Here is a 16,200-nt window from a genome sequence, read left to right on the forward strand (position 1 = left end):
CACTAAGCACAGATTCTTCATTCAGTGTTTCACCTCAAGAAGTTAGGGAAAGATCTAATAGTTCATTTGTTTGGGTTGCTGAAGCACGGATTACACAGTGGCCTACACTAAATCAAGTTGAAGTACTAGACCTGCCCTGATATACTGTAGAAGAAGGTATTCAAAGGCATGCTGAGGTGGATTTATTAGGTTAAACCCACAGACCCACACATGGAATGCCCAAAGAACACACCTTTTACCACAAATGTGAGGAACAAATTTGTGAAGGGAAATCCAGCATCCTTGAAGGCTGCTGTGATTGCTATTTTATATAAGTCAGATCTGAGAGTGGGAACTGCCCTAACTGAATTTAGACACCTCAATACAATTGGGTTGATTGGACCCTGTGATAGTAGGGGCCAAGTGGCGGCACTCAATCGAGAAAGACAAGGTGGGCATAGTTACAGTAATGGACAACAGAGTCAAAGCAGTAATCAGAATAGTCTGACTCATATGGACTTATGACTACTTAGTCACTGTGTCCCTAGGAGTCAAATAGATAGGAAACCTACTAAATATTTACTTGATCTGTAGAAATAGGAGAATTCTTGGTTAGGTGAGCAGCAGTCTAACTTGAATGGTCCTCAGTCAACTCCCATACTAGAGTGAATTTAAAGACGCACAACCCCTTGAATGAAGGGAAGGCCAAGTCCTCAGGAGGAAGGACACAAATACACTGCCAAAAATTTATACAGTTAATCTCTCTCCTACCCTTCCCCAAAGGGGTCTACAACCTTTTATGAGAGTGACTTTTCATTGGAGAAAAGAAAATAATCAGACTTTTGGGGGGGTTACTGGATCCTAGCTCTGAGCTGACACAAATGCCAGGAGACCCAAAACAGCACTGTAGCCCACCAGTCAGAGTGGGACACACACAGAGGTTAGGTTATTAATGGAGTCTTGGCTCATGTTTGTTTCACAGTAGGTCCAATGGGTCCCCAAATCCCCTCGTAGTGACTTTTTCCAGTTCCAGAATACATTATTGGAATAGATATACTCAATAACCAGCAGAAACCCCACACTGAATCCCTAACAAATGGAGAAAGAGTCATTTTGGTAGGAAAAGCCAAGTGGAAGCCATTAGAACTACCCCTACCTAGGAAAACAGTAAGCCAAAGGCAATACTGCATTCCTGGAGAAATTGCAGACCTTACTGCCACCAGCAAGGACTTGAAGGATATAGGGGTGGTGCATCCCACCACATCCCCCATTCATCTCGTCTATTTCGCCTGTGAAAAAATCAGATGGACCTTGGAGAACAGTAGATTATCAAAAACCTAACCAGATTGTGACTCCAACTGCAGATGCTGTTCCAGATGTAGTTTCATTGCTTGAGCAAATTAATACATGTCCTGGTAACTCGTGTGCAGCTGCTGAACTGGCTAATGCCTTTTTCTCCATGCCTGTTTGGAAGGACCATCAGAAGTCTGCCTTCAGCTGGCAAGGCCAGCAATACACCTCCACTTGCCTACCTCAGCGCTCCATGAGCTCTCCAGCCCTATGTCATAATTTAGTCAGCAGGGACCTCGATCGTCCTTCCCTTCTATATGATGTCACACTGGCCCACTACGTTGATGACATTATGCTGATTGAATCTAGTAAGGAAGAAGTATCAATGACTCTGGACTTATTGGTAAAGCATTTGCCTGCTCCCAAAGAGTGGGAAATTAATCCCACAAAAATTCAGGCACCTTCCACCTCAGTAATATTTTTAGGGGTCCAGTGGTATGGGGCATGTCGAGATATTCCGTCTAAAGTGAAGGACAAGTTATTTATTGCACCTGGCTGTTCCCACAACGAAAAAGGAGGCACAACACCTAGGAGGCCTCTTTGGATTTTGGAGGCAACATGTTCTTCATTTAGGTTTGCTACTCTAGCCTATTTATCAAGTGACTCTAAAAGCTGCTAGTTTTGAGCGGGGCCGAGAACAAGAGAAGCCACTCTCCCACTCTGCTGATTCAATGGTGCTTGAAGTGTCAATGGCAGATAGCGATGCTGTCAGGAATCCTTGGCAGACCCCTACTGGTGAACTGCAACACAGACCCTTAGGATTTTGGAACAAAGCCTTGCTATCCTCTGCAGATAACTACTCTCCTTTTGAGAATAGCTTTTGGCTTGTTCTGGGGCCTTAGTAGAGACTGAATGCTTAACCACAGGCCACCAAGTCACCATGTGGCCTGAGCTGCCCATCATGAACTGGATGCTGTCTGACCCACAGAGTATGCACAGGAGCACTCCATCATTAAATGGAAGTGGTGAATACAAGATTGGGCCTGAGCAGGACCTGAAGGCACAAGCTGCATGAGGAAATGTCCCAAATGCCCTTGGCCTCCACTCCTGTCACACTACCTTCCATCTCCCAGCATGCACCTATGGCCTCATGGGGAGTTCCTTACGATCGGTTGACTAGAGAAGAGAAAACTTGTGCCTGGTTACAGATGGCTCTGTGCAATATTCAGCCACCACTCAAAAATGGACAGCGGCGGCACTACACCCCTTTTTGGGACCTCCCTGAAGGACAGTGTGAAGGAAAATCCTCCCAAAAGGAAGAAATTCTAGCAGTGCACCTGGTTGTTCACTTTGTCTGGAAGGAGAAACGTCCAGATGTGCAATTGTATACTGATTCAAGGGTTGTGGTCAATGGTTTGGCTGGATGGTCAGGTTCTTGGAAGGAATATGATTGGAAAATTGCAGCCCAGGATTTATGGGGAAGAGGTATGGGGACAGACCTCTCTGAATGAGCCAAAGAAGTAAATATACATGTGCCCCTTGTGAATGCTGACCAAAGCATGACCTCAGCAGAGGGTGATTTTAGCAATCAAGTGGATAGGATGATGCGTTCTGTGAAAACCAGTCATTCTCTTTCCCCAGCCAGTCACATCATTGCTCAATGAGCTCATGAAAAAAGTGGCCATGGTGGCAGAGATGGAGGTTATGCATGGGTCCAGCAACATGGACTTCCACTCACCAAGGCAGACTTGGCAACAGCCACTGCTAAGTGCCCAATCTGCCAGCAGCAGAGGTCAACACTGGGTCCTTAATATGGCACCATATCTCAAGATGCTTAGCAAGCAACCTGGTGGCAAGTTGACTACATTGGACCACTTCCATCATGGAAAGGGCAGCATTTGTTCTTACTGGAATAGATACTTACTCTGATATGGATTTGTCTTCCCTGAGCAATGTTGCCAAAACCACCATCTGTGGGCTTACAGAATGCCTTATTCACCATCATTGTTATCCCACACAGCATTGCCTCTGATCAAGAGACTCACTTCACAGCAAATAAAGTATGGCAGTGGGCCCATGTTCATAGAATTCACTGGTCTTACCATGTTCCTCATCATCCTGAAGCAGCTGGCTTGATAGGATGATGGAATGGACTCCTAAAGACACCACTATGCACCAGCTAGAAGACAATACCTTGCAGAGTTGGGGTAGTGTTCTCCAGGAGGCTGTATATGCTTTAAACTAGCATCCAATATATGGTGCTGTTTCTTCCGTAACCAGGATTCATGGGTCCAAAAATCAAGAAGTGGAAATGGGAGTGGCACCACTCACTATTACCCCTAGTGACCCACTCACAAGATTTTCACTTCCTGTCCCCATGATCTTATGCTCTTCAGTATGGAGGTCTTAGTTCCAAAGGGAGGAATGCGCCCACCTGGAGACACATCACTGATTCCATTGAACTGGAAGCTAAGAATGCCACCTAGCAACTGGATCAAAAGGCAAAGAAGGGAGTTACCATACTGGCTGGTGTGATTGATCCTGATTACCAAGAGGAAATCAGATTGATATTACGTAATGGGGATAAAGAGGAGCGTGCCTGGAACGCAGGAGATCCCTTAGGGCATCTCTTAGTACTAGCATGTCCTGTGATTAAAGTCAATGGAAAACTATAGTAACTCAATTCTGACAGGGCTACTAATGGCCCAGAACCTTCAGGAATGAAGATTTGGGTCATGCCACCAGGCAAAAAACCATGATCTGGTGAGGTGCTTGCTGAGGGCAAAGGGAATATGGAATGGGTGTTGGAAGAAGGTAGTTCTAAATACCACTTACGTCCACGTGACCAGTTGCAGAAACGAGGACTGTAATTGTTATGAGTATTTCTGCTTTGTATGTGTGCATCAAATATTTTTGCTTTTTTCTTACAAAATATAAGATGTAAATGGGGCTAGTGCATTTTCAATTAATCACGTGTTAGTTACATCATGTTAAGACTAAGTATGATTTTGTAATTGTCTTTATTTAGAGATTATGTATGGTTTGGGGAGATGTGTACAGGTGCTAAGTTCACAAGTGGTGGACTCTGATGGTTAATATTGTGTGTCAACACAATGGAGTATTACATAATGATAAAGAACAATGATGTATCTGTGAATCATCTCATAACATGAATGAATCTGGAGGGCATTATGCTGAGTGAAATAAGTCAACCACAAAACGACAAATATTGTATGAAACCACTACTGTAAAACTCATAAAAAGGTTTGCACACAAAAAGAAACAATCTTTGATTGTTACAAGGGGTGGGGGAAGCGTGGAAATGGAAAAACACTAAATAGACAACAGATAAGTGGTAACTTTGGTGAAGCTAAGAGAGTACACAATACTGGGAAGCCAGAACAGCTTGTACAAGACAAGGCCATGGAAGCTCCATAGATACATCCAAACTACCTGAGGGACTGAATTGCTGGGCTGAGGGCTGTGGGGACCATGAACTCAGGGAACAGCTGATCTACCACAGCTGAGGTGGTCAGTGTGCTCCATCCATATTTCCTGGCACCACAATATCATTTTTAAAATTTTATATTGTTGTTGAGAATATGTACAGCAAAACATACACCAATTCATCACAATTCAGTAACATTGATTATGTTCTTTGAGTTGTGTAACTATTCTCACTCTCTGTTTCTGAGTTGTCCCTCCCACATTAACATAAACTCACTGCCCCCTGAAGTTCCTATCTAATCTTTTGAGTTGCTGTTGTTACTTTGATCCCATATAGTCCTTGAAAGAGCACAATGCTCAAAGCAGACATTTTTACTACTTAAGCTAGGCTATTGTTTACCCTTAGGAAGACTTCAGGAGATTTTTTTTGGTTTAAGGTTTAAAGATTATTTCAGAGCATTAGTTTCAGGGTTCAGCATTGGTTTAAGGTTTAAAGATTATTTCAGAGCATTAGTTTCAGCCTCCATGGTTCCAGAAAGTCTGGATTCCATGAGAATTTTAAATTCTTTTCTGCATTTACCTGTTTTGATCAGGATTCTCTAGGCTCTTTGCTCAAAATGTTTGGTCATAGTAGCTGGGCACCATCCAGTTCTTACAGTCTCATGCAATTTTGCACACTGGGTCTCCTCAGTTGTCAGTGCTTAGGTATAGATGTGTAACCTAAGATCTGGTCCTTGACTTTGCAGTTCCAGAAACTCTGTGTGATTAAGAGTTCATGCTTAGCCCCATGCTTTTATCTGAAATTGCCTCTCATCGTCACTCGAAGACGTGAATTTAGGCTCTCATAGTTTTATCTCAAGACTCTGTCGTCTCGACCACAGATGACTGAACCAGAGTGGACACCTGACCTATGACTCTGTTGGCTGAGCTGGCCCAACTGGACTTTCTCTTAAGACTTTGGAATGGGAATACTGAGAGACTAAGATCCAAACTGGTGAAGAGATTATAGAAAATTTCCTAGATAGTCTAAAATGAGTTCAGAAATATATCTAAACTCCTGAGATGACTAGAAAATGAGACTGCTAAACCATAGTTATTAAGAAATTGGCTGGTAAGCAAAAAGTTGGCAGATTGAATCCACCAGCTGCTCCTTGGAAACCCTGTAGGAAGCTCTACTTTGTCCTATAGGGTCGGGGTGAGTTGGAATCAACTTGACAGCAACGGGTATTCACTAGCGGATATATGTTTCTGCTTATCCTCTTATACTCCATGACAATATCTACCTGCAAGGGAGGCTGGGAAATGTCATCTCTAGTTGAGTAGCCAAGCACCTAACTAGTATAGAAGAAAGAGAAAATAGATCTTAATGAACACTTAGAAGACTCCACTTACACTTTGAAAAAAGTAGTTTAAAAACACATGAAGATTTTCATGGATAGCAAGATATTGTGAGTTGAAAACAACCTAGGCAGTGAGGCAAATTTGATGTTGGTCTGCATGAATGGCAATGTAGAATCTAGAAAGAGAAAAGTGATAGTCCTGTTTTGTCTGTGTTGTTTAGATGCCCTCTTCTTCCCCCTCATCCCCTCCCCACACAGCATAGTGTTCAATTCATGGTTATGTTTCAGGAGGGAGAGAGAAAAATGAGTATATTTAGAGGGAGTAAACAGGATGATGAAACCCTCAAAATCAGGTCATAAACACAGAACACAACAAAGAACCTCTGAGGGAGTAGGAAAGCAGTGGGATCCAGACCCCAAATTCTCATAAAAAGACCAGACTTAATGGTCTGACTGAGACTAGGACACCAGTGGTCATGGCCCCCAGACCTTCTGTTGGCCCTGGACAGGACTATTCCCAAAGCCAACTCTTCAGACAGGGATTGGACTGGACAATGAGTTGGAGAAGGATGCCTGTGAGGAGTGAGCTTCTTGGATCAGGTGGACACTTGAGACTATATTGGCATCTCCTGCCAGGAGGGGAGATGAGAGGGTAGATGGAGTTCAAAGCTGATAAAATTAACATGAAAAGAGAGATTGGAGGGAGGGAGCGGGCTGTCTCATTAGGGAGAGAGCAACCGGGAGTATGTAGCAAGGTGTATACACATTTTTGTGTGAGAGACTAACTTGATTTGTAAACTTTCACTTAAAGCACAATAAAAATTAAAAAAAAGAAAGGTCGGAGTCAGGACCAACATGGCTGACTAGGTTCCAGGAGCTACTGCGGATCCCTCTTGCAACAAAGACTTGGAAAAACAAGTGAATCGATCACATACATGACAATCTAGGAACCCTGACCATCAAACACAGATCTAAAGAGTTGACCTGAGTGACAACCCACACCCTGAAGCAGCGACTGCTTCTGGAACCCGTGTCCCGTGCCATAGCCTTGAGCCCTTGTGGTTCCCTGGTGCTGAGTGGTGGGGCTAATTGCAGCTTACTGAGACGGGGCAAGCATGGGACACAGCCCTAATCCCTAACTCCCTGGGGTAACCTCAGTAGAGACTCAGCCAATGCAAGCAGGCTGCACACTGACACAGCTGAAAAGAGAACAAGCAACCACAGGGAAGCAGCAACTGTTTTTGGAGCCTGGAGCCTGGAGCCAGCGTCCCAGTCAGAAAACCTTGGCGCCGGGCTTTGCATTAAGTGCAGAGGAGCTGAGCACAGCTTCCTGAGACAGTGCAAGCACAGGACACAGCCCTAGCCCCCTGAAGTAACCTCGGGGGAAACCCAGTCAGCACACGCAGGCTGCACAGTGATGTGGCTTATAGGAGGATAAATCACCAGGAAGCAATGACTGGTTTTGGAGCCTGGAGTGCAGTGTCCCAGTCAGGAAACCTTGGTGCTGGGCTTTGGACTAGGAGCAGAGGAGCTGACCATGGCTTCTGAGGGGGCACAAGCACAGAACGAACGCAGGCCTGATCCTCGGGGGCAATCTTGACCCAGCCAGTGCACACAGGCTACACGCCTCTCAGATAAAACAGTCACCACCAAGCAAGATAAGTAACTTTGTCTATATCGCTGGATGCTACTCTCTCCTATCTATCTGATCCCTACCCTCCCTGTCCCAGGCGGCTTCATTAACATTGGTATTTTCTCGGCCAGGGAGTGAAATGCTCCTGCTCGCCCAGGTTTTTTTTTCCTCTAACCCATTCTCCTGGCCTGAGAGAAGCAGCTACTAACAATCCAGGGAGGAAAAATCCTTTCTGGACTTCCCTATACTGGAATGAAAATACAGAACCAGCTCCAGCCAAGCATATAAGATCCACAGTCTTGGGCTTCCATCCCTATAGGGAACAAGGTGGCTATTATAATGCAAAGGCAATTCTGAAAGAGATCTGACTGTAATTGTTTTAGTAGAGCACTGGAAAGACAAGTTTTCCAGGTCTGATATCTCACCTATCAAACAGAGCCCACACTGATCCACAGCAGGGAGCTGAGGGCTGAAGCTCCACCCAAACCACCTAGCCACCTGCCAAAGGGGTCTGAGGATACTGACGCCTGCCAATCTTTAGAGGTACAAGCATTGGATGCCTAAGGTACAGCTCCAGAGCCCACCCACCAAAGTGCTTTAGGAATAGAGATGCACCTACCTCACTAGCACTTGGGGGAAGGCTGTCAGCATCCTGCCCTCCTTGGAGTGCGAGCCCTTGCCGCTACTAGAATCTGGTGCACACAACTATCACCACTACTCCTCTAAGTTAATAGGTGACAGTCTACACCACACATTTCATGACCGAAGATCAGAACACCTAAGCTGATTCTATTTAAGAATAGTGAATGGACTCTTAGGCTTATATATCTGGTAACAGACCAAACCAGCTAGTAATAGGACTTAACTGATTCAAAGGCTACAACAATCAAGACAGCGCAATCTACTAGCCCATCTGGGTATGCTGAAACAAAGAAAAACAAGCTAAGGCTCAGTAAGCAAATATAAAATAAATCATTACAATATCTTACAGATGGCTCAGAGACAGAAAGTCGATATCAAATCACATAAAGAAGCAGACCATGATTGCTTCTACAAATCCCCAAATTAAAGAATCAAAATCTTTCCCAAACGAAGATAAAATCCTGGAATTGCCAGATGCAGAATATAAAAAACTAATTTACAGAATGCTTCAAGATATCAGGGATGATCTCAGAAATGAAATAAGGCAATGTACAGAAAAAGCCAAGGAACACACTGATAAAGCAGTTGAAGAAATCAAAAAGATTATTCAAGAACATAGTGGAAAAATCAATAAGCTGCAAGGATCCATAGAGACACAGCATTCTGAAATCCAAAAGATTAACAATAAAATTACAGAATTAGACAACTCAATAGGAAGTAAGAGGAGCAGAATCGAGGAATTGGAATGCAGAGTCGGGAGTTGGAGGAGAAGGCAATTTACACAAATATAGTTAAAGAAAAATTAGATAAAAGAATTAAAAAAAAATGAAGAAACCCTAAGAATCATGTGGGACTCTATCAAGAAGAATACCTTGCATGTGATTGAAGTTCCAGAACAGGGAGGGATAACAGAAAATACAGAGAGAATAGCTGAAGATCTGTTGCCAGAAAACTTCCCTGACATCATGAAAGACGAAAGGATATCTATCCAAGATGCTCATCGAACCCCATTTAAGATTGATCCAAAAAAAAAAAATCACCAGGGCATATTATCATCAAACTTGCGAAAACCAAAGATAAAGAGAAAATTTTAAAAGTAGTCAGGGATAAAAGAAAAGTCACTTACAAAGGAGAATCAATAAGTTCAGACTACTCAGCAGAAACCATGCAGTCAAGAAGGCAATGGGGTGACATATATAGAGCACTGAAGGAGAAAAACTGCCAGCCAAGGATCATATATCCAGCAAAACTCTCTGAAATATGAAGGCGAAATTAAAACATTTACAGATACACACAAGCTTAGAGAATTTGCAAAAACCAAACCAAAGCTACAAAAATTACTAAAGGAAATTCCTTGGTCAGAAAATCTATAATATCAGATACCAGCATGACACAAGGTCACAGAACAGAACATCCTGATATCAAGTCAAATAGGGAAATCACAAAAACAAAATGATTAATCTTAAAAAGAAAAAAATGCTCAAAACAGAAACCACTGAAGTCATTATGTAAAAGATTCCAATAACCAAAAAGAGGGACTAAACACAGGAGGCATACACCTTCCATATGGAGAGGAAAAAAAGATGACATAGGACGATACAAGTTAGGTTTTTACTTAGAAAAATAGGGGTAAATATTAAGGTAACCACAAAGAGGTCTAACAATTCCATAACTCAAAATAAAAACCAAGAAAAACATAACGACTCAGCAAACATAAACTCAACTACTCTGAAAATGAGGAACACACAATTTACAAAGAAAAATGTCTCAGCACAAAAAAGTAAGTGGAAAAATGAAACGGGCAAAAACATACACAGAAAAGCATCAAAATGACAGCACTAAACTCATACTTATCTATAATTACACTGAATGTAAATGGAATAAATGCCCCAATAAAGAGACAGAGAGTCTCAGACTGGATAAAGAAACATGATCTGTCTATATACTGCCTACAAGAGACACATCTTAGACTTAGAGACACAAACAAACTAAAACTCAAACGATGGAAAAAAATATATCAAGCAAACAACAAGCAAAAAAGAGAAGGAATCGCACTATAAATATCTGACAAAATAGACTTTAAAGTTAAATCCGCCACAAAGGATAAAGAAGGACACTACATAATGATAAAAGGGACAATTGACCAGGAAGATATAACTATATTAAATCTGTATGCACCTAATGACAGGGCTGCAAGATACATAAAACAAACTTTAACAGAACTGAAAAGTGAGATAGACACCTCCACAATTATAGTAGGAGACTTCAACACACCACTTTTAGAGAAGGACAGGACCTCCAATAAGAAGCTCAATAGAGACATGGAAGATCTAACTGCTACAATCAACCAACTTGAACTCATAGACTTATACAGAACACTCCAGCCAATACCTGCAAAGTATACTTCTTTTTCTAGTGCACATGGAACATTCTCTAGAATAGATCACATATTAGGTCATAAAACAAACCTTTGCAGAACCCAAAACATCGAAATATTACAAAGCATCTTCTCAGACCACAAGGCCATAAAAGTAGAAATCAACAGAAAAATCAGGGAAAAGAAATCAAATACTTGGAAACTGAACAATACCCTGCTCAGAAAAGACTGAGTTGCAGAAGACATTAAGGAGAGAATAAAGAAATTCATAGAGTGCAATGAGAATGAAAACACTTCCTATCAAAACCTCTGGGACACAGCAAAAGCAGTGCTCAGAGGTCAATTTATATCAATAAATGCACACATAAAGAAGAAAGAGCCAAAATCAGAGAACTGTCCCTACAACTTAAACAAACAAAAAGCGAGCAACAAAAGAACCCATCAGGCACCAGAAGAGAACAAATAATAAAAGTAGAGCTGAACTAAATGAATTACAAAACAGAAAAACAACTGAAAGAATTAACAAAGCCAAAAGCTGGTTCTTTGAAAAAATTAACAAAATTGATAAACCATTGGCCAGACTGAATAAAGAAATACAGGAAAGAAAACAAATAATCTGAATAAGAAATGAGATGGGGCATATCACAACAGACCCAACTGAAATTAAAAGGATTATATCAGATTATTAAGAAAAATTGTACTCTAACAAATTTGCAAACCTAGCAGAAATGAATGACTTCCTAGAAACACACTACGTACCTAAACTAACACAATCAGAAGTAGAACAACTAAATAGACCCATAACAAAAAGAGATTGAAACTGTAATCGAAAAACTCCGAACAACAACAACAACAACAACAAAAAAATCCCTGGCCCGGACGGCTTCACTGCAGAGTTCTACCAAACTTTCAGAGAAGAGTTAACACCACTACTACTAATGGTATTTCAGAGCATAGAAAAGGACGGAATACTACCTAACTCATTCTATGAAGCCACCATATCCCTGATACCCAAACCAGGTAAAGACACCACAAAAAAAGAAAATTACAGACCTATATCCCTCATGAACATAGATGCAAAAATCTTCAACAAAATTCTCGCCAACACAATTCAACAACATATCAAAAAAATAATCCATCATGACCCAGTGCGATTTATACCAGGTATGTAAGGTTGGTTCAATATTAGGAAAACCATTAATGTAATCCACCATATAAATAAAACAAAAGACCACATGATCTTATCAATTGATGCAGAGAAGGCATTTGACAAATTCCAACACCCATTCATGATAAAAAAATCTCCGCAAAATAAGAATTGAAGGAAAATACCTCAATATAATTAAGGGCATTTATACAAAGCCAACAGCCAACATCACTCTAAATGGAGAGAGCCTGAAAGCATTTCCCTGGAGAACGGGAACCAGACAAGGATGCCCTTTATCACAGCTCTTATTCAACATTGTGCTGGAGGTCTTAGCCAGAGCAATTAGGCTAGACAAAGAAATAAAGGGCATCCGGACTGGCAAGGAAGAAGTAAAATTATCTCTACTTGCAGATGACATGATCTTATACATTGAAAACCCTAAGGAATCCTCCAGAAAACTACTGAAACTAAGAGAAGAGTTCGGCAGAATTTCAGGTTACAAGATAAACATACAAAAATCACTTGGATTCCTCTACATCAACAAAAAGAACATCGAAGAGGAAATCACCAAATCAGTACCATTCACACTAGCCCCCAAGAAGATAAAACACTTAGGAATAAATCTTACCAAAGATGTAAAAGACCTATACAAGGAAAACTAGAAACTACTAGTGCAAGAAACTAACAGGGACCTACATAAGTGGAAAAACATACCTCGTTCATGGATAGGAAGATTCAACATAGCAAAAATGTATCTTCTACCAAAAGAGTTCTATAAATACAATGCACTTCTGATCCAAATTCCAATGACATTTCTTAATGTGATGGAGAAACAAAACACCAACTTCATATGGAAGGGAAAGAAGTCCCGGATAAGTAAAGCATTACTGAAAAAGAAGAAGAAAGTGGGAGGCCTCACTCTACCTGATTTTAGAACGTATTATACAGCCACAGTAGTCAAAACAGCCTGGTACTGGTACAACAACAGGCACATAGACCAATGGAACAGAATTGAGAACCCAGATATAAATCCATCCACATATGAGCAGATGATATTTGACAAAGGTCCAGTGTGAGTTAATTGGGGAAAAGATAGTCTTTTTAACAAATGGTGCTGGCATAACTGGATATCCATTTGCAAAAAAAATGAAACAGGACCCATACCTCACGCCATGCACAAAAACTAACTCCAAGTGGATCAAAGACCTAAACATAAAGACTAAAACGATAAAGACCATGGAAGAAGAAATAGGGACAATCTTAGGAGCCCTAATACGAGGCATCAACAGAATATAAAACATTACTAAAAATGATAAAGGGAAACCAGATAACTGGGAGCTCCTAAAAATCAAACACCTATGCTCATCTAAAGACTTCACCAAAAGAGTAAAAAGACCACCTACAGACTGGGAAAGAATTTTCAGCTATGACATATCCGACCAGTGCCTGATCTCTAAAATCTATACGATTCTGCTAAAACTCAACCACAAAAAGGCAACCCAATTAAAAATTTGGAAAAGAATATGAGCACACACTTCACTAAAGAAGATATTCAGGCAGCTAACAGATACATGAGAAAATGCTCTTGATCATTATCCATTAGAGAAATGCAAATTAAAAGTGCGATGAGATTCCATCTCACTCCAACAAGGCTGGCATTAATCCAAAAAACACAAAATAATAAATGTTGGAGTGGCTGTGGAGAGATCCGAACACCTATACACTGATGGTGGGAATGTAAAATGGTACAACCACTTTGGAAATCTATCTGGCGTTTCCTTAAAAAGTTAGAAATAGAACTACCATACAACCCGGAAATCCCACTCCTCAGAATATATCCTAGAGAAAGAAGAGCCTTTACACAAACAGATATACGCACATCCACGTTTATTGCAGCACTGTTTACAATAGCAAAAACATGGAAGCAACCAAGGTGCCCATCAACAGATGAATGGATAAATAAATTATGGTATATTCACACAATGGAATACTACGCATCGATAAAGAACAGTGAAGAATCTGTGAAACATTTCATAACGTGGAGGAACCTGGAAAGCATTCCGGCCCCAGTAACCCCAGAAGGCATTATGCTGGGTGAACGTAGTCAGTTGCAAAAGGACAAATATTGTATAAGACCACTATTAAAAGAACTTGAGAAATAGTCTAAACTGAGAAGAAAACATTCTTTTGTGGTTATGAGAGGGGGGAGGAAGGGGGGTGGGTGAGGGGTATTCACTAATTAGATAGTAGATAAGAACTACTTTAGGTGAAGCGAAAGACAGCACACAATACAGGGGAGGTCAGCACAATTGGACTAAACCAAAAGGAAAGAAGTTTCCTGAATAAACTGAATGCTTTGAAGGCCAGCGTAACAGAAGCAGGTGTCTGGGGACCATGGCTTCAGGGGACATCTAAGTCAACTGGCATAATAAAATCTATTAAGAAAACATTCTGCATCCCAATTTGAAGAGTGGCGTCTGGGGTCTTAAACACCAGCAAGCAGCTTATCTAAGATGCATCCATTGGTCTCAACCCACCTGGATCAAAGCAGAATGAAGATTACCAAGGACACAAGGTGATTACGAGCCCAAAAGATAAAAACGGCCACATGAACCAGCGACTACATCATACTAAGACGAGAAGAACTAGATGGTACCTGGCTACAACCGATGACTGCCCTGACAGGGAACACAACAGAGAACCCCTGAGGGAGCAGGAGAGCAGTGGGATGCAGACCCCAAATTCTCGTAAGACCAGACTTAATGGTCTGACTGAGACTGCAAGGATCCTGGTGGTCATGGCTCCCAGACCTTCTGCTGGCCCATGACAGGAACCATTCCCGAAGCCAACTTGTCAGACATGGATTGGACTGGACAGTGGTTTGGAGAGGGATGCTGGTGAGGAGTGAGCTCCTTGGATCAGGTGGACACTTGAGACTACGTTGGCAACTCTTGCCTGGAGGGGAGATGAGAGGGTGGAGGGGGTTAGAAGCTGGCGAAAAAGACACGAAAAGAGAGAGTGGAGGGAGAGAGCAGGCTCTCTCATTAGGGGGAGTAATTGGGAGTGTGTAGCAAGGTGTATATGGGTTTTTGTGTGAGAGAGTGACTGGATTTGTAAACTTTCACTTAAAGCACAATAAAAATTATTAAAAAAAAAAAAAGGCAATTGCCAGTAATTCCAGGGTGAAAGCCCCTTACTCTCTGGGTGACTAAGGAGATTTGGGTTAATTACAGGCAGGTGGCCAGCCTTAGTGTTTCTGGCATCCAGGGAAACGCTCTACTCACAAAACTTCTGGAGTTGTGTTCAGGACCCTTTCCTCGGTCCCTGTAGTATCTTCTCATCCTCCCAGGACCAGGTCAAGTTCACCACTTCCTGCTCATCAATCCTGCCAAGGGCACTTCATCTGGATGCTCGCTCAGAACACTGGTTTTCTCTGGCAGGTGATGCTAGCATGGCACCATGGGCAAGCAAGAGGCTACCCACAGAGTTCAGCTGAGATGCATGGTTCTTCACACCAGCCCTCCTGAAAATGAGGTGGGATAGATTAGACCCCTACAATTCCCATCTCCTCTAAAATGTCTTCCTTGTAACTTAAATTATTGTCTTATAGCTTTTGTTAACTCTGGTATTATTATTCAAATGTACATGCATATATTTTGTTTCTACAAAGCCATTACCAGGTCCTTGAGAACAGTGACCATGACTTCTGTGTTTTAGGGTACCCTATAGGTTTTTATAGGTATCCTTCCCTCTTGCATGCCAACAGAACCCTAATTTTGTTCAGGTGGCAATGTACCCAGTTTTGGACAGTGAGACCTAGAGGTAAGTTGTTGTGAAGGCTTCTGGGAAAGCTTTTGCCTTTCTGATAAAAAGAAGCAGTTGGCATTGCTGTTCCCCGTTTCTACTTGTTTTTTTTCCCTGCCTGAAATACAGATGTGATGGGTGGAGCTGCAGCAATGGCCTTGCAACCACGAGGGAACATCCAAAAGAATTGCACAGATGCTGACCCTGACACTGCTGAACTCATGAAGCAACACCAGTATCTGACTTCCTTCAAACTTATTGTTAGGTGAAAAAATAAGTTCCTATATTTGTAGCCTCACAAACATGGTTGATAGAAGAAACAGTAGAAATAGTAGGAGCATGACCTCTACCTCATTATGTTCATTTCTGCCTCCTAACTCACACACAAGTACACCCATGGAACAATGTATATCTCATGTGAAGCCTGAACTATAAATGGGTGTCTGGGAAATGAGGAAATATCTTTGACTTCCTCCCCTTTAGCTTTCCCACTACAAAGGGGTTGGAATGGAGTTGAGTGAGTAAGTTTGCAATACCTGCC

At 41.8% G+C, this 16,200-nt stretch overlaps 1 long non-coding RNA gene across 1 annotated transcript in view; it reads right to left on the bottom strand.

Annotated features, from left to right (window-relative positions):
• Positions 1-16,200, bottom strand: part of LOC126068368 (uncharacterized) — a 95,973-nt gene that overhangs the window by 13,301 nt on the left and 66,472 nt on the right. The window contains exon 4 of the long non-coding RNA XR_007515650.1: positions 15,140-15,378. This is a non-coding gene — a long non-coding RNA (uncharacterized LOC126068368). The remainder of the gene's footprint in view (positions 1-15,139; positions 15,379-16,200) is intronic.

Source organism: Elephas maximus, chromosome 27, assembly GCF_024166365.1.
Source record: "Elephas maximus indicus isolate mEleMax1 chromosome 27, mEleMax1 primary haplotype, whole genome shotgun sequence".
In the NCBI taxonomy this organism is placed as follows: Eukaryota; Metazoa; Chordata; class Mammalia; order Proboscidea; family Elephantidae; genus Elephas; species Elephas maximus.